This window comes from Salmo salar, chromosome 05 (genome assembly GCF_965601325.2).
Source record: "Salmo salar chromosome 05, fSalSal1, whole genome shotgun sequence".
NCBI classification, from domain to species: domain Eukaryota; kingdom Metazoa; phylum Chordata; class Actinopteri; order Salmoniformes; family Salmonidae; genus Salmo; species Salmo salar.
The window spans coordinates 34495358-34514430 of record NC_138295.1 but is presented as its reverse complement, the minus strand read 5'-3'; positions in this window follow the sequence as shown (position 1 = coordinate 34514430).

Genomic DNA, 19073 nt, shown 5'->3' with positions numbered 1-19073 from the left:
GCTATGCCATTCAAGGACTTTCACCTTCTTGTTCTGAAGCCATTCCAGTTTTGCTTTGGCTGCTTTGCTTGTGGTCCTTGTCCTGTTGGATCGTAAATCTTCGCCCCCCCCAGTCTTAGGTTTTTTGCACTCTGAAACAGGCTCTCAAGGATTTGCCTGTATTCGGCTCCATTCACTGTTCCCTCAATTCTTACCATTCCCTGCCGCTGAAAAGCAACCCCATAGCATGATGCTGCCACCACCATGCTTCACAGTAGTGATGATCTCAGACGGGAGATGAGCTATGCCTGGTTTTCTCCAGACATAGTGCTTTGCATTCACACCAAAGAGTTGAATTTGTCTCATCAGACCACAACATTTTTTGCCTTATGCTGTCTTTCACGTGCCTTTTTGTAAACTCCAGGTGTGCTGTCATGTGCCTTTCTCAGGAGTGCCTTCCGTCTGGCCACTCTTCCATAAAGCCCAGATTGGTGATGTGCTGTAGAGACTGTTGTCCATCTGTCAGGTTCTCCTATCCCAGCCAAGGAACTCTAGTTTTGTCATTGGCTTCTTGGTCACCTCCCTGATGAAGGTCCTTCTTGCCCGTTAGCTCAGTTTGGTCAGACGGACAGTTCTAGGCAGAATCTGGGTAGTTCCCTATTTTTTCAATTTCCCAATGATGGAGACCACTGTGCTCTTGCAAACTTTCAATACTCTAGAAAAATTGGTATACCCTTCCCAAGATACACTGAGTGTACAAAACATTAATATTCCTAATATTGAGTTGCGGTAGACAAAAGGGATTTCATTGTGTACAGAATACAAATAAATGCTAAGTGTGTGGTAGGGTGCAGTAGTTAGCCCAGGGTTCAACTGTTGGAACAGTCTTGTGGCTTGGGGGTAGAGGCTGGCTTTGAGACAAGTGGTCAGAGACTTGATGTTCTACCTCACTGCACCGGATCCCTCTCCCCTTCGGATTTGCCGCCTCCCGCCTTCACAATCGGAAGCCTCTTTCAGGTAATGGGTGACCTGAATTGGGACCCCCTCATCCGTTTAAGTATTTACATAAAAGTAGAGAACAAGTATAACACATTTAATAATAACAAAACTTACTGTGAAGAATGGTCTTCAGAAACAAGTCCCTGAAACAGGCCTTATCCCCTGCCCCAGTCCAGGTTGTGGAGATGGCAAGATGGTTTGACAGAATGCGAGATATCATCCACCACACTGTCGACTTCAGGTCCTTGGCAACCATTACAGCCAGAAACCTAAGCTACAAAATGCAATTGCCAGAAGTTACCGACCCTACCGTTACACTTATTTACACTGAGCTGCACTGGGGTCGGAACGCAGTCATGGTTACGGCGTAAGACATGGGTTGGAAAACGTACCTCAGTGCAGGGATGGGATATGCAACTGTACTGCACATGTGATCTTTATCCACACTGCTCCATTGAAGAGGAAAATACTGTTATGTTTGTGGTTATAGGTAACCAGATCGTGACTACAACGAAGTTACTAAGTCTTTGACTACACTGTGTTGTAACTTTGGTGAGTAAAAACTCATGCTTCCTAAAATTTAAATGTAAATACTTACTGGAAATATCTGCCATATGTCTTTACAGACTGTCACAAATGTATGTAAAATATAAGGGGTAATAATTGAAATATGTCTCGGATGTCAAACAATCATAATTTTACATTACAATTTATTCATCTAGCAGACGCTCTTATCCAGAATGAAATGTATGCATTCATTAGTGAATGCATACATTTCATACATTTTTTTCAACACTATGGCGCAGTCCCAATTTGTGCAATGCATATTCAATGGAGAAGATGAAGATATGGACCTGGGTTTTGAGGAGGCAAATGAGGCCATCTATGGCTATGGAGAGGACATGGAGGATGAGGACTACATCCCAGCTGAGGATGAGGAAGATGAAGTGATCATTGGGTGAGTAGTGGTGTGCATTGTGAACATAACTTTGTTTGCCCTACAGCATCTGGAAAAATGTCTGATGCTATAATAATATCTGATTTATTTTGGGAGCCTGAGGCCTCAGCCAGTCCAGACGAGGAAAATAAGTTCATTGTGTTCCAGTCCCAACTGATGAAGCTTTTCCAAATCTGTGTTAGGTGTGGTGCGGAGAGTCCAGGGACTATGTCAACAGCCAGAACAACAGTTCTCAACATCACACAGATCTGCATTTTGTGCAACCATGTGAGGCAATGGTCTAGCCAACCTATGTTCGGGAGGGTGCCAGCAGGCAATCTGCTCCTTTCTGCTGACATTTTGGTGTCAGGTTGTATGCCAACCAAAGTCCTCCGAGTGTTCGACAATGAGAGTGGCCACCATTCACCACAGCACATTCTTCCATCACCGGCATAACCACCTTGAGCCAGCAGTCCTCAAAACATGGCATGTCGAGCAGAGTGGCACCATCAAAGCCCTCAAGAAAATGAGTGAAGATCTAGTCTTGACAGTAGATGGAAGGACTCCTCTCTCAACACAGCTGATTCCTGTGTGTCCGCTAGGGTAGAGATGTAACTGTTCATTCGGGTTTTGTTACAGAGTTCTTCCTTAATACACATATAATTGGATAAGTGTAAGCAGCACTTTGAGCCTCTAACAAGCCTAATTCCACACCTACACATGTTCATCAGACGTTGGGCCCCTTGACACACTTTACACCAAACGCTTCATGTCTCTGCTGCTGCCAAGCCTTTCAGAGCTCTCAACTCAATCATCCGTAAAAAATGTATAAACATATCTAAAAGTATTTATTGTATTTCTAAATTGTATTATTATTGTTATGTATATTAATTATCATTTTTATGGGGACTGTGAGCACAAAATGGAAGTGATGTACTAGTATTGGTATAGCATATATTTTTTACAACTGTCAATTATGGTTACTTGAATGGATGTTCTCCTCATTTGGGAACATGTTTCTTATTCCATTGATTGCACATGCTGGAATTGGAACACGGTTGTATGTCCCCAGATAGCCCCAATTCCAGATGATGAACTGCCTGTAGGCAACATGTCTGAACTTTCTAAAAAGAAAGGGAGAAATGTTATTACTATTGGTAGTGGTGTAAGATTATTTGATTTCCTTATTGCATTTGATTAGTGAGGATTCTATCCAGGCAGACTGTGAGGTAGCCAGAATGTTGCATTATACAACTCACTCCTTCTTCTGTCATCGTGGACGTTGTCTGCCGGTGTTCCTGATGTAACAGTATAGCTTCCGTCCCTCTCCTCGCCCCTACCTGGGCTCGAACCAGGGATCCTATGCACACATCAACAACTGACACCCACGAAGCATTGTTACCCATCGTAACCGATTGAAACGTATTAGCACGCACCCCGCTAACTAGCTAGCCATTTCACATCGGTTACACTGACAGCACACAGACTCCATGCCTGTCGGCATCAGAATACACCTGCCGCACAAGCACCTACAACAAGTTATTTTTACGTGGTTCAGTTGTAGTTTCGAAGGAAGTTTACCTTATGTGTATTCACAGTAGAAAACTAGCTAGCCATATTACCAATCATCATTCCATACATGTGGAGCTGCATCCTGTGCTACAAGTTTTTTTTTGGTAGCTAATTCAGCCTACATTCCTTACCATGATGGGCCCCAGCTGTCAATATGTAAGTCTCCGCTCTCATTTTTCTTTTTATCTGCTGGAGGGTTTTGTTTTAGTAATGTTATGAAGGGTACTGCCTATGCTCGCTGGTCATCATTGTTGTAATGTTAGCTGGCTATGCTAGCTAGTTGGCTAAAATAGCTAATGTTAACTGGCTGGCTAGTTTTCTGGCTAAGACTGCACATAACATTCTTTGATAACTGGTCAGATGTGGTTATGTATTTAAAAAATGTTGGTTTACTATAATGTATCTGTAAGCTAGGTGTTGATAGCAACTGGCAGACTCATGAAGTGCAAACCAAACGTTAGCAGGCTGGTAGGGCTAATGTTATAATCATTTCATAAGGTATTTGCTTGTAAGTTGGCTGAAAATGAAATTGAAACCAGTAGTCACGAGTGCAAAAGATTTAGTTTAATTTGTTGGAGTTTACATTATAGAGAATAGGCTGGCTTGCCAGATCGTCCATATTACATCACACTCCAGAAAAACATTTTCCAACATGATTTCGGCGTTCTTATCAGTTTTATGTATAACTTGAAAAATAGAAAAGTGAGGTGTAACTTTGCATTGGGACTTTTGATGTGTATACTAATGCAAATCCATATGGTTAATTTATGCTACCTACCCTTTAAGTTGGTAACAGTTATGTTCTTAGCCGCATTCATCACTGTGTCCCAAAGTTGGCACCGTTGGCCCGTTGTAGTGTCTCACTCCTGGCCCTGTTTGAAACAATAGCGTTACATTTAAATTAAGTAAATACTGTGCAAGAATGATAGGCACAGTCTCATCTGGGCTAAGTGAATGTTATGTTACATGCTTCCATGGCTATCACATCCACATGGTGCTGTGATGAATAAATACATGAATAAATGGGCTTTTTTCTCCTCTGAATGTAGCTAGCTACATAGCTACATATAACATTAGTCAATGTTGTTAGCTAGCAAACCATCAAATGTAGCAAGCAGCTAGCTAAGTAATTTGGCTAGGAAGGACACAGATAGAAAACTAGCCAAGTTAACAGCATTTGCTATCATTTAGCTAACTAGCAATGGCCAAGTTATTGTTTATAGCTAGTTAGCTAACGTTAGCAAGCTAGCCAGCCAGCCATCTTACATTAGCAAGCTAGCCAGACATATAATGTTAGCAAGCTAGCCAAGCAACATTAACAAAAGCTATTTTCCTCGTTGACGTTAAGCTACTAAAACTACTCACAAATGAAGGAAAGCAGTAATGTTACTTGAGCAAACGCACTGTATTACAATCTGGTGCTAAAAATGTTCAAATGTGTTGGTGAACCCCCCCCCCCCCCCAAAAAAAAAAACCCAGACTAGCTAGCTAATGAGGTCTTTTGTCTCCCACGAATGGCACTGGCACTCTTGTCTTTCCATGCATGATTCAAAATCCAGGCTAGCGAATTGGTGCTCCATCTATCTATATCGACTGAATGGGTGCCACTTTGTTCGGTTTTTCTTGATAAATACAAACAATTAAACTGTGCTTCAGTTCCAAAAGTCTGTGGAGTAGTATTTTCCAAAAAGCTACTGGTTACTTATTGTCTGTATCGAAGACAGGTTTGAAAACTCGATGGAGGATGGTATCCAAGTTAACTTCATGTTGAGGCTTTTTAGCTTCTTCTGTGATATTTAAGAGGTGCTGCCACATACTGTACGTAGCGATCAACACCTTTTCTCAAGTGGGTGAGACGGTTTCGAGAGTGGCATTTATTGCTAGAAAGAAACCATTTGTGTTGCCTCAAATATATAGTATACTAAATCAAAGGCTAAAATGTAGGCTACTTTTGGGCATAATCAATATATCATATATTTTCTTAAACTGTAAATTATTATGTGTATCACTTTCTCTGTTATCCTCAGTGATTGTAAATGCATTATGTCCACGTGTGGTTTTATTGTTTTTAAATTGGCAAATAAATTGAATCAAATTAAAATCACAACAAATGTAAGGTATTTATAGAAATAACAAAAACAGCTTGCAGCCTCTGGCTGGCTGTGGTTAGCTGTAAGGTGGCAGGCCGAATCTTAGATTAGAGAAATTCCTTGCTCTTGTCTTTCAAATTAACTCATGGCTAAATGGCTTGCCTAGGGCTTATAGCTGTCCTCTGAATGGAGGCTAAACACCAGAGATGCAAAAGCGGCCCGCCAAGGGCTTATAGTGGTCCTATGAGGGGGGCTACCCACCAGAGATGCAAATCATGTCTTGAATGACAAAGCGGGGGACATTTTTTGCTATCTGGGCTGTCCTTCCGATCATTTGTGATGTATTAAAAAAAGATTCTACTAAAGTCTCCAGTCATGTAAAATGACGTAGAATTGCATTAAATGCATTTATAAAAGGACCCTAGGCTACTAAAAATGTTCCCCATGTGTGCAACTTTTGGAAGTGCCCCTACTCTACTTGTCTATGCCACTAGGCAAATGCTTAAGGATCCGCCCCTTTTTTTCAATTTTCGGCTAAAATGGCATACCCAAATCTAACTGCCTGTAGCGCAGGCCCTGAAGCAAGGATATGCATATTCTTGGTACCATTTGAAAGGAAACACTGAAGTTTGTGGAACTGTGAAAGGAATGTAGGAGAATATAACAATAAATATGGTAAAAGATAATACAATGAAAAAAACAACTGTTCTTTTGTATTTTTTTGCACCATCATCTTTGAAAGGCCATAATGTATTATTGCAGCTGAAATGTAGATTTTGGCCACTAGATGGCAGGAGCATATGTGCAAAGTTTTAGGCTAATCCATTTACATTTTAGTCATTTAGCAGACTCTCTTATCCAGAGCGACTTACAGTAGTGAATGCATACATTTCTTTTTTTTTTTCTTCTCTGTACTGGTCCCCCGTGGGAATTGAACCCACAACCCTGGCATTGCAAACACCATGCTCTACCAACTGAGCCACACAGGACCACGATGAACCTTTGCATTTCTGTTAATATTTATTACTATAAAGTGTTCTGGTACATTAGAGCTCCCCAAGTCACCCCCTTCTCGTGCTCAATTTTTGTTCTAGCATTTCCCGACTTTCAAATTAAGCATTAAACACAGGTAGTCTATACTCTAGCTAACCACCATATTCAAAAATATACACACAAGCCAATATATCATGAATTAGAAGATTATGAATATTATTCTATATATAGTGGCGGTATTACAGAGTGTTGTGGATTTGATTATGATATTGCTATCTCTTACCTATCCAGATCTGAGTCTGGGTAAGCTCCTGATTTCTAGGCCACTGAAGCAGACTGGGATGGTACTGCCTGAGAGGGTACAGGCTGCCCTTTGACCTTGAGGAAGATCCAATCTGTCATTAAGCGGCTCTGTTTCTTCATCAGACAGTGGAGTCATCAGTGAGAGCAGCTCCTTGGTCTCGTCAGATATGCTTTTCCGCGTTCTTAACTAGCTAGCTAGTATCTGACAGCAGGTAATGTTACCCAGAGTAGCTGCTAAAGAAAAAAATGGTTTGCTAATGTTAGCTAGCTAGCTACATAGCTAACGTTAGCAAGCTACACACGCACAAACCAATGACTAATCACCAGCAGTAGCTAGCTAGGTAGCCACATTTGGCCAACTCATTGTCCCCAAGCCCCTCTTCTTAATAATCTCCCCTCTACTAGCACTCACAGTCCCATTTCAGAATTAGACGTTTCTCAAACAGAAAATGTCGAAGTTGTTTCAAACGTCAAATTTCGAAGTGTTTAAGATTTAGTTTAGGCATTAACTTTTTAACTTTTGAGGTTAGGGTTAAGTTCACTCAATTATTACAAATTCTTAAGGTTAGGTATTAACTCTGAATGGTTAAGGTAAGGGTTAAGGTTTGGGCTTAAAACAAAAATAATCAAAATAAATTTCTATCGATGGATTAAATCTTGCAACCTTGGAATGAGAGGCAGATGCTAACGGCCATCTGCCATTCCCATCCACAACCAACACCTACTTGAAGGTAACAGCGTCATCTCCCGACGTCCTCAGACATGGATGGAGGTCGAATACTGACTTGTATCACGGGTGACCTGGCTGCTCTCAATAGCTATGATAGCTAGTTAACCCATACAGCAAGCTAGTTAGCAAATCAGTTAGGTATGCTTTCCCGCCTTGTAACGTTAGCTAGCTAGCTAACATCTGCAGGTATCCAGAGTAGCTAACGTTAGCCTAGAGTCTAGAGAAAAAAATAGTTTGATCTTAACAGATTACAATTTATTTCGAAAATTATTCTGACAAAATGTGTACTTACAGTCCCCAATCTTGCTTGCACTTTTTGAAAGTCATCACTGTGTGGTCTTGAGAGGAGCAAATGGCACTAATCATTTTCTCAAGTCTTTTGTCCCCCCAGCACTTGCGCAGTATATCACAGAAGAAAATGAAGGATAAAATACTGAATTCAAATTGTAATAAATTCAGTTGTTAAATTGTGCACCCATAAGAATACAGGCTGTTCTCAGTCATGTTCTGCCTATGTAAGAACATCTGACAACTTTCACAAGCTAAACATGTCTAAATAAATACATATTTTATGAATATTTTATTGTGGATATTTCTTGGAATCCAAGATCGCGTAGCAATTCAGACGTCTTTGTCTTTGTCTTGTCGTGTCCCGTGTATTTATCTTTTTTTCCCTTCGTATATATTTTGTATAGATTTTTTTGATTTTTAACCTCAGTTTCAACATATTCTCCTGCAATCCGCCACACCCAATGTGGTATGGATCTGCTGTTTTCTATACTTTAGAACCAGAACCCCCAACAGAAGCTAGCCAGCAAACTAGCTACTAGTCAGTTAGCCATTGCTAGCGGTCATCAGCTTACCTTAGACCGGTCAACTCCTGCCAGTCTGCACAGTGGCTACTAGTCAGTTAGTCACTGCTAGCGGTCATCAGCTAACCTTAGCCCGGTTAACTTCTGCCAGTCTGCACAGAGCGATTCAACCCAGAGCATACCGGACTGCTTTTTCTCTACATCTCCGGTTAACTACCGCAAGCTCTGAACCTTTTCACCTGGATCATCGCAGCTAGCTAGCTGCTATCCGAGTGGCTACCCCCTGGCTAACGTCTCTGTCCCGAAGCAAGCACCAGTGAGCCTGGAACTAGCTTCGTGCTATGCCCATCTCCCAGCCAACTGAAGAGGTCCATCAGCCACTCCTTGGGTTACAATACATGTTTTGCCAATTGGCCTTTACTGCCGACACGGAGCCCCGCCGATACATCACGACTGGTCTACCGATGTAATCCGCCCGAGGGGTTTCAACAGGCTTCTCCATCGTGACGTCCCCTGAAGGCCCATCCGCTAGCCTGCTAGTCGCAGCCCTCTAGCTGTCTAGAGCATATCGGACTGTGAGCTGAAGAGGACCATCAGTCAATTTCTTGGGCTACAATACCTATTTTGCCAATTGGTCTGGACCCTTTTACTGCCTACACGGAGCCCTGCCGATCCAACACGACTAGTCTGCCGATGTAACCGTCCAAGGGGACTACAACAGACTTCTTCAGTCGCGATGTCTCCCCCTAAGGCCCTTCTGCTAGCCTGCTAGCCCCAGCCCGCTAGCTGTCTGAATAGCTGTGTCTCCAGCTCGCCTAGCTACCCACTGGTCCCTATGATCACTCGGCTAAGCATGCCTCTCCCTAATGTCCAATATGCCTTGTCCATTGCTGTTTTGGTTAGTGATTATTGTCTTATTTCACTGTAGAGCCTCCAGCCCTGCTCAATATTACTTAGCTAGCCCTTTTGTTTCACCTCCCACACATGCGGTGACCTCACCTGGTCTAAATGATGTCTCTAGAGACAACCTCTCTCATCGTCACCCAAACCTCCACTGTATTTACATCCTACCATACCCTTGTCTGTACATTATGCCTTAAATCTATTCTTCCGCGCCCAGAAACCGGCTCCTTTTACTCTCTGTTTCGAACGCACTAGACGACCAGTTCTTATAGCCTTTAGCAGTACCCTTACCCTACTCCTCCTCTGGTACTCTGGTGATGTAGAGATTAATCCAGGCCCTGCAGCGCCTAGTTCCATTCTCATTCCCCAGGCACTCTCATTTGTTGACTTCTGTAACCGTAAAAGCCTTGGTTTCATGCATGTTAACATTAGAAGCCTTCTCCCTAATCACTGCTTTAGCACACTCTGCCTGGATTTCCTAGCCATGTCTGAATCCTGGCTTAGGAAGGCCACACAAAATTCTGAAATTTCCATCCCTAGCTACAACATTTTCCGACAAGATAGAACTGCCAAAGGGGGCGGAGTTGCAATCTACTGCAGAGATAGCCTGCAGAGTTCTGTAATACTATCCAGGTCTGTGCCCAGACAATTCGAGCTTCTACTTCTAAAAATCCACCAGAAACAAGTCTCTCACTGTTGCTGCTTGTTATAGACCCCCTCAGCCCCCAGCTGTGCCCTGGACTCCATATGTGAACTGATTGCCCCCCATTTATCTTCAGAGTTCATACTGTTAGGTGACCAAAACTGGGATATGCTTAACACCCCGGCCGTCCTACAATTTATGCTAGATGCCCTCAATCTCACACAAATTATCAATGGACCTACTACGTACAACCCCAAATCCATAAACATGGGCTCCCTCATAGATATCATCCTGACCAACCTGCCCTCTAAATACACCTCTGCTGTCTTCAACCAGGATCTCAGCGATCACTGCCTCACTCCCTCTACAAAGGGGGAGACAACCTAGACCCAAACTGTTACAGACCTATATCTATCCTACCCTGCATTTCTAAGGTCTTCGAAAGCCAAGTTAACAAACAGATCACCGACCATTTAGAATCCACTGCACCTTCTCCGCTATGCAATCTGGTTTCCAAGCTGGTCATGGGTGCACCTCAGCCACGCTCAGGTTCCTAAACGATATCATAACCGCCTTCGATAAAAGACAATACCGTGCAGCCGTATTCATCGACCTGGCCAAGGCTTTCGACTCTGTCAATCACCACATTCTTATCAGCAGACTCAGCAGCCTTGGTTTCTTAAATGACTGCCTCACCTGGTTCACCAACTACTTCTCAGATAGAGTTCAGTGTGTCAAATTGGAGGGCCTGTTGTCCGGACCTCTGGCAGTCTCTATGGGGGTGCCACAGGGTTCAATTCTTGGGCAGACTCTTTTCTCTGTATATGTCAATGATGTCGCTCTTGCTGCTGGTGATTCTCTGATCCACCTGTACGCAGACGACACCATTCTGTATACTTCTGGCCCTTCTTTGGACACTTTGTTAACTAACCCCATAGACGAGCTTCAATGCCATACAACTCTTCTTCCGTGGCCTCCAACTGCTCTTAAATGCAAGTAAAACTAAATTCATGCTCTTCAACAGATCGCTGCCCGCACCTGCCCACCCGTCTAGCATCACTACTCTGGACGGTTCTGACAATTACAAATACCTGGGTGTCTGGTTAGACTGTAAACTCTCCTTCCAGACTCTCATTAAGCATCTCCAATCCCAAATTAAATCTAGAATCGGCTTCCTATTTTGCAACAAAGCATCCTTCAGTCATGCTGCCAAACATACCCTCGTAAAACTGACTATCCTACCGATCCTTGACTTCGGCGATGTCATTTACAAAATAGCCTCCAACACTCTACTCAGCAAATTGGATGCAGTCTATCACAGTGCCATCCGTTTTGTCACCAAAGCCCCATACATACCAGCCGCCACTGCGACCTGTATGCTCTCGTTGGCTGGCCCTCACTTCATATTCGTCACCAAACCCACTGGCTCCAGGTCATCTATAAGTCGTTGCCAGGTAAAGCCCCGCCTTATCTCAGCTCACTGGTCACCATAGCAGCACCCACCCGTAGCACACGCTCCAGCAGGTATATTTGATTGGTCACCCCCAAAGCCTATTCCCCCTTTGGCCGCCTTTCCTTCCAGTTCTCTGCTGCCAATGACTGGAACGAATTGCAAAAATCACTGAAGCTGGAGACTCATATCTCCCTCACTAACTTTAAGCATCAGCTGTCATACCAGCTCACAGATCATTGCACCTGTACATAGCCCATCTGTAAATAGCCCATCCAACTACCTCATCCCCATATTGTTATTTATTTTTTTGCTCCTTTGCACCCCAGTATCTCTACTTGCACATTCATCTTTTGCACATCTATCACTCCAGTGTTTAATTGCTATATTTTAATTACTTCGCCACTATGGCCTATTTATTGCCTTACCTCCTTAATCTTAACTCATTTGCACACACTGTATATTGATTTTTTCTATTGTACGTTTGTTTATTCCATGTGTAACTCTGTGTTGTTGTTTGTGTCGCACTGCTTTGCTTTATCTTGGCCAGTTCGCAGTTGTAAATGAGAACTTGTTCTCAACTGGCCTACCTGGTTAAATAAAGGTGAAATAAAAAATGAAAATGAAGCCACCATAATTTAATCAATATAGACTATGCAATATTTGATTATTTTTGTGGATCTCATGTTTTCAATGAGTACTGCAAACCAGTGGTCAGGCAGATCATTTTGAGCACCTGCCCCCTTAAAGGTCTGTGCATGGCCCTGGGTGGTATAATTACGGGTGTGCGGGGAGCGAGTGAGCACTGGAGCGAGTGTGTTGCCTAGCGGAGCGAGTGAGCACTGGACCGAGTGTGAGTTTTTTTGAAATAGTTATTATTTGTATTGTTTATTTCCTTTGTGGCACCCTCATGATTTGGTTTTGGTTTAGTCCTTGGGCATATTGCTTTTGTTCTTGAAGATTTAACATAGACCGATAGACTGAGTTAGTCAGGATACAGATGCCGTTCTTATGCCGTTGTTGTGGGTGGCCTTGACGCGACTCCCCTAGATCTCTGAATGATTGTCATGGCCCATTCTCAAGTGTACTGCTACTACGGCCCATACTACTGTGGGAGCCCATACTACTGTGGGAGCCCATACTACTGTGGGAGCCCATACTACTGTGGGAGCGTCAACAAGCCAAGGACTTCCCTTTTTGTATTTTGTGTTTTCATTGATTTCACTTTATTTTTATTTCTTAATTACTTTTAAAATGTGGTACTTGTTTTTAACCAAAGAGACATTTGTCCCCAATTAATATCAGAACGTATTGCAGACTCAGCCTCTTCCCTGGATGAAATGGTGTGAGCTCCCACTGGATCTAAACAACCTGTATTGTGTATGGTTAGGCAGAGCTCCCCGGGCTCTTGCATAAACCTGGGGTGGCGTAGGATCTGCTACACACTACTCTCTGTACTGCCTCACACAATCTGTGTTTAGCATCTCTCTATCGCTCTCCCTCCTTGTCTTGCTCTCTCTCCCTCCCTGTCTCGCTCTCTCTCCCTCCCAGTCTCTCTCTCTCTCTCCCTCCCAGTCTCGCTCTCTCTCTCCCTCCCAGTCTCGCTCTCTCTCTCCCTCCTGTCTCTATCGCTCTCTCTCCCTCGTGTCTCTATCGTTCTCTCTCTCTCCCTCCTGTCTCTATCGCTCTCTCTCTCTCTCCCTCCCTGTCTCATTCGCTCTCTCTCCCTCCCTATCTCTCTCCCTCCCTGTCTCGCTCTCTGTCCCTCCCTGTCTCGTTCTCTCTCCCTCTTCCTCTTTCTCCTTCTCTCCCCTCCCATCGCTCCTCTCTCTTTTCCTCTCCCTCTCTGCCCCCTGTCCGTCTCTCACTCTCATCAGAGATATATTTTTGGATTGGCATAACAATTACCCTCAATTGGTAATTTCAACAGCCCTTGACATTCTGTCAGCCATAGAGGCAGTGATTTCATTAGACGTTTCTCAACATAATTGATACTCCTCTGTATCAGGACAGTCTCAGATCATGTACAACCTTCTGATTGGCCTCAAGTGCTAATTTGTGTGTGTGTGTGTGTGCATGTGTGTGTTTTGGAGTGTTCTGTTCGTGTGTGCGAGTGTTACGTTCGTGTGTGTGTTTTTTAGTTTTACGTATGCGCGTGTGTGCCCGCGTGTGTGCCCGCGTGTGTGAGCATACCTGTGTCGTCTTTATAACAGCTTCATAAGAGACGGGGGTCTTAAACCAGCCCAGTGCCTGCAGTAGTCCGCAGGCTCCAGTTTTCTTTACACACTGAGCCACTGATTCAGAGCCAAGCCGAGGCTGCAGAGTCGTATATTAATGCCACAGAGCCCTAATGAACATGCAAAACCACGAGAGGAAAAAACAATTACACTAGCAAACTCCTCAGCCAGCCAGTGTTGTCTGCCTCCGGCCCAATAAAACCAGTGACATGACAGAGTACGGATAATAATTCAGATATATATGTATGCATGCATATACCGTGTTAATAGTTCTGTATTCATAAGTACAGACATATGCATGTATGTACAGTATGTATGGTAAACTGGCAGTCATAGTGTTTTTGCTTCCTCTGGTCTTTGACAGTAATATATAGAGAAACATAATGGAGGGTTCTTCCTGACTGTGAAACTAACAAGTCTGTCAGGTACACAGAGTCAAGACGCAGACGGAGTATCACTACCTGTGTGTGACACTGTCTGCATCTCAGTGTCCTACTGCCTGTGTTTAGTACTGATACACAAGGTTACTTTCATTGACAAAGACAAGACAACGTTGGCTTTGCTGGTCATTTGGTATCCATACTGTTACATGTATTCTTTAGTAGACAAATACTTATTCATGACTAAACAAAAACTCTCATCTTTGCATGCAGTCTTTATAAGTATGCCTGGAAGCTAAAATATGAACCCATCCCCCCCTTGACATTGACAATATAGACACTGTATACATGTGCAATTAGAGGCTCACCAGACATGACTGATCTAGTCCTCATGGATCTATGCTAAGGCAAGCGGAATCAATAGAGGGTTATATTAACATAAGATAAAACCTGTTTGTCTCTTCAGAGATAAAGTGACAAACACACTGCATTTCTCTCATTGACATTATGATATAATGTATAAACAGTTTGGATGGATCACAGAGTTATACGCTCACACACAAAACTTGGCATCTGTAACATCACTCTTATTAAGCTGTGCATCGGAATGCCAGCTCTCAGAGATTACTTGTTCAATCGATTGAGACGAGGCTTCTGGACAGGAATCGAATAAAGAGAGAGAGAGGGTCATGGAATATATTGAATGTAATTTCATCACCCCCACTTCCGTTACCCTCTCTGTCTCGGTCTTTCGGTTTCTCTGTTTCTCTCTCCATGCTCTGAATTATCACTCAGTCAAAGAGCTTTGAACTGTGAAGCCAGTGTCAGCACGAACAAAACATGAGCCGATATGGTATCAACACATCAAACCGCACACATCTATCAGACATACACTGTTGTTTTGGGTGAAATAGTACAGAGAGAAACAAAGATGAATAAAAAAATCTACCCTGACAGATAAAACATTGTTATAAGGTAATTATTTCAAGATATGCATTATGACAAAGATATGGAAGACTTTCCAATTTCTGATTGGTGAGTCCCTACAACTGTACAATGAAAGGAATTTCTGATGATTACCTTTACCTCTCACTTACTTCTGTTTCATTCAGCAATTGTCTCTATCTCTCCTCCTCTTCTCCTCGCTGGCTGTTAGTACCTCAGGACATGTGTCAAGGGGAACATACGGCACATTGTAGGTGCATGATCCAGCTAGGCAGACTTCAGTGCCAGTAGAGACAGAGAGGCAGAGACTGTGTGTGTGTGTGTGTGTGTGTGTGTGTGTGTGTGTGTGTGTGTGTGTGTGTGTGTGTGTGTGTGTGTGTGTGTGTGTGTGTTCTGGGCTGGCAGGAGACTTTGATCCACACCAGAGACAGACAGGGAGAGAGCGAGAGATAAGGAGAGAAAGAGACCGAGAGAGAGAGAGTAGCCGCCTCAGCCCAGTGGAGATGAACAGGCCTTCAACCCAGCTGTCGGGAACCCTGCTCCCCCTGAGAAACACACACACTTGCAGCGCTGTGAACGGATGCTGATTTAAACACCTCAGAGGGATGGGGGTATTTATTAGCTTGGCGCTAAAAGATGCTGACTCTCGCCTTGCTGCGTGGTGGCAGGTGTGTGTCTGTCTGTGTGTTAGTCTGTGCGTGAATGTGTGTATGTGTGTGAGCGCGCTATGCCATGTTGTGTGTGTCCGGGGGGTGGGATGATTACATTTCACGGCACGCCGACCTTGCCTAGCACAAACATCTGTGCACTAAATCAGACTGTCAGGGAGATTTGCCTTCCCTTCTCTTCCTCTCCTTCCTCTCTTCTCTTCCTCTCCTCCTTCTTCTCTCTTCCTCTCCTCCTTCTCCTCTCTCTCACTTCTCCTTCCCTTGCTTCCTCTCCCTCACAGACACATTGCGGGGAGAATTAATCATGTCCTTTACTTTCTGTCTTCGAAGGCATGCTCACACACAGGGACTGGTATGCTACTCAGCTCACTTGCACACACAAGTGTTACCAGTCAACTCCCTAGCCTGAGTACCTGTCATGACTAGGTGTGTGTGCATATGTGTGTAATGTGTTACAAATTGTGTTTGAATGAGTCTCGGAGAGCTTCATCTCCTCATGAGCCCTATTGTCTCAGCTTGACTGAGCAGTGTCAATTCTCCTCTTGGCCACTTGGGGTCACTGCAGCACCATGCAGAACCCCTTAACAAACCCACCAGAGGTCTGTATCCTACTGTGGCTGGATGCATAACGCTGCTGTAAGTGAAATAGAACATTAGGTATTCAGAAAAGATCAAAATCCCATCAGGAGTGCAGTCATATCTAACCACACAAACTGGGCTATCAAAAACAAAGGCTTTCCGTTCAATTGTGTTCAGCAGCGTTTAACCCTGAGTGGTTGATTCTTACTGCAGGTGATGTAAGATATGAGTTGTGTCTTACGTTGTAAAGCAATCAGCCTGAGCAAGAAAAATGATTGACTGGGATTATTAGACTGAATAAAAGATCTTAGATGTGAGTGACGTGAAAGATAGAGATCTAAAATACTACCATGTTTGTGGTGGATGGCTAGGTTAGCATCGCGCAGTGATGGTACCTTCCTTAGACTTGAGGTACTGTAGCCCTGGACCCATGTCTTGTATCATGGTTTGAATATGTTGTGATGAGTTTTTCTGTTTGGGTGTTGGATGATACTTCCATCAGTCGATTCCCTGGAGTCACACACTCTCTCTACCCTCTACCCTCTCGCTGTCAGCTTTTCCGCTAGAGTCCACATCACCTCTGTCCATATTCTGTCACTCAATAACCAACAGGCAGGGGTCTGCTACTCACTCACACACACATCCAGGGTTACTCACATATCCCAACGCCTTGACCTCTAAATGGGTTATTCTGTTCAACGAAAATGTCATGTCTGAGTGATATCAAAACATATGTGATGAAAGAAGTTCTGCAGTAGCTAGAAGTAACTTATTTAGCAAATATGTCCCGCTGGAGACAAGCTAAACAAAACAGCAACATTAACTGTCATTTCTCTAGATTGGCATCTGTCTGTGATAAGTATCTCTAAAGATCTTTCCAATAGTTATGGTGTCAACAAACATATTTTTTTCTTATATAACTTGTTTCCAAATCATATTAAATATTCATATCTAAATCTCAATTATATTTAAGATATGAGTGGGCCAATCAAATGTGCTGGCCCATTTTTGGTGTGGAGGCTGCCAATCAGAAGCTCGGAACCAAAATGAGAAGGTGGACTTGGCCAATGGGCTGTGTAGGAGCACGGTGAGAGGTTAAAGGGAGGTGTGTGTGTGTGTGTGTGTGTGTGTGTGGGGGACAGACAGACAATGTTTGATGGGTCAGAGAGAGTTTACTGTCCTACTCAGTGTGGTTCCTCAGGGCTCCTCTACCTTATTGATCGCCCTGAGGCGCTCTTGTCTACAGTGAAGAGAGCGAAAGAGAGGTGTGTGTGTGTGTGTGTGTGTGTGTGTTCATATGAGTGTGTGTGTATTTATGTGTGTGTGAGTCAGAGAGAGGTAGAGAGAAAGAGGGAGTGTGCAAGAGAGCGGGACTCTCTAGGCTACTCTCCTACACAATAAGTCCGCAACAGGAAAGGCTCCTTACCCCTGCTCTGCGCTTGGTGTGCTGTAGCTCCTCAGGAACATATGGAGGATCTGCGTAGGGTGTGTGTGTGTGTGTGTGTGTGTGTGTGTCGGTGTGTTTCGGTGTGTGCGGTGTTGTGTTCTTGACCACGGTACCTCACCAGATGCTCAGTGTTTAAGCTGTGAACAAGGAGTAATCTGCGGAACCATCTCAGCGCACTGAGACACAAACAAACAGTCTTCTCTCTAAAGTGTGTGTGTGAGTATAAGTGTGTGCATGTATTGTCAGTTCCTTAGCACTGAAGGAAAATTCAAGTAGACCTGGTTATCGATTTCTTTCAAGATAGGGGTGAGAGAGTTGGTGTGATTTTGGCATAAATAAATAAAAGGGAGCCTAGAGGGTTACCCGGGACAGGATTGAGATGTAGATTTAAGCACAGCGTTTTTCAGTTCAGTTTGCACCTGTGCTATAAATCAATAACCCCTTTACTTAGCTGGAGGACTCCACATGCTAACTAACTAACTAACTAACTAACTAACTAACTAACTAACTAACTAACTAACTAACTAACTAACTAACTAACTAACTAACTAACTCTCACACACACACACACAACACACACACACACACACACACACACACACACACACACACACACACACACACACACACACACACACACACACACACACACAGGCAGTGAATACGCTAAATGAGGGTAGCACACCCCTGGTCCCCACCTGTCTACATTAATCCAGCATGTCAAAGCTGGGAATCAGAGCTGCCTGCTGCCTGCTCTCCCAGACTGACTGACACTTTGCAGGGGCCTGGTCTGCATCAGTTCTAATTTAGCCTATGTGTGTGCGTACGTGTGTATGTTTGTGAGTAAGTGTGTATGTGTCATGTGAGAGGAAGTGATGGGAAAGAGGAGAGAACCATTTGAACCGCTGCATCCCTAAAGGTAGGCGTTCAAAGCACTTCAAAGCCCATCACTAAATAACCACTGATAGTTCAAAACAGCAGCAAAACACTGAGCCCAGCTCACCCCAAAACTGATGATATTTGTGTATGAACAGACAGATAGACAGACAGGCAGTCAGGCAGACAGATCGACAGACATTTAGACATAAGCAGGCAGGCAGGCAGGCAGGCAGGCAAAAAGACAGGCATGCAGGCAGGCAGAAAGACAGGCACGCAGTCAGAAAGACACACACACACACACACACACACACACACACACACACACACACACACACACACACACACACACACACACACACACACACCACACACACACACACACACACACACACACACACACACACACAGCCAGCCAGCTGACAGTGTGGACAGTGGGTCTGTTCTGGTGATGGGTATTACAGCAGGCGAGCAGCAGCAGGGGACTCCTGACACTAATATATTTTCACATGAAAAAGAGGAGATAGAAA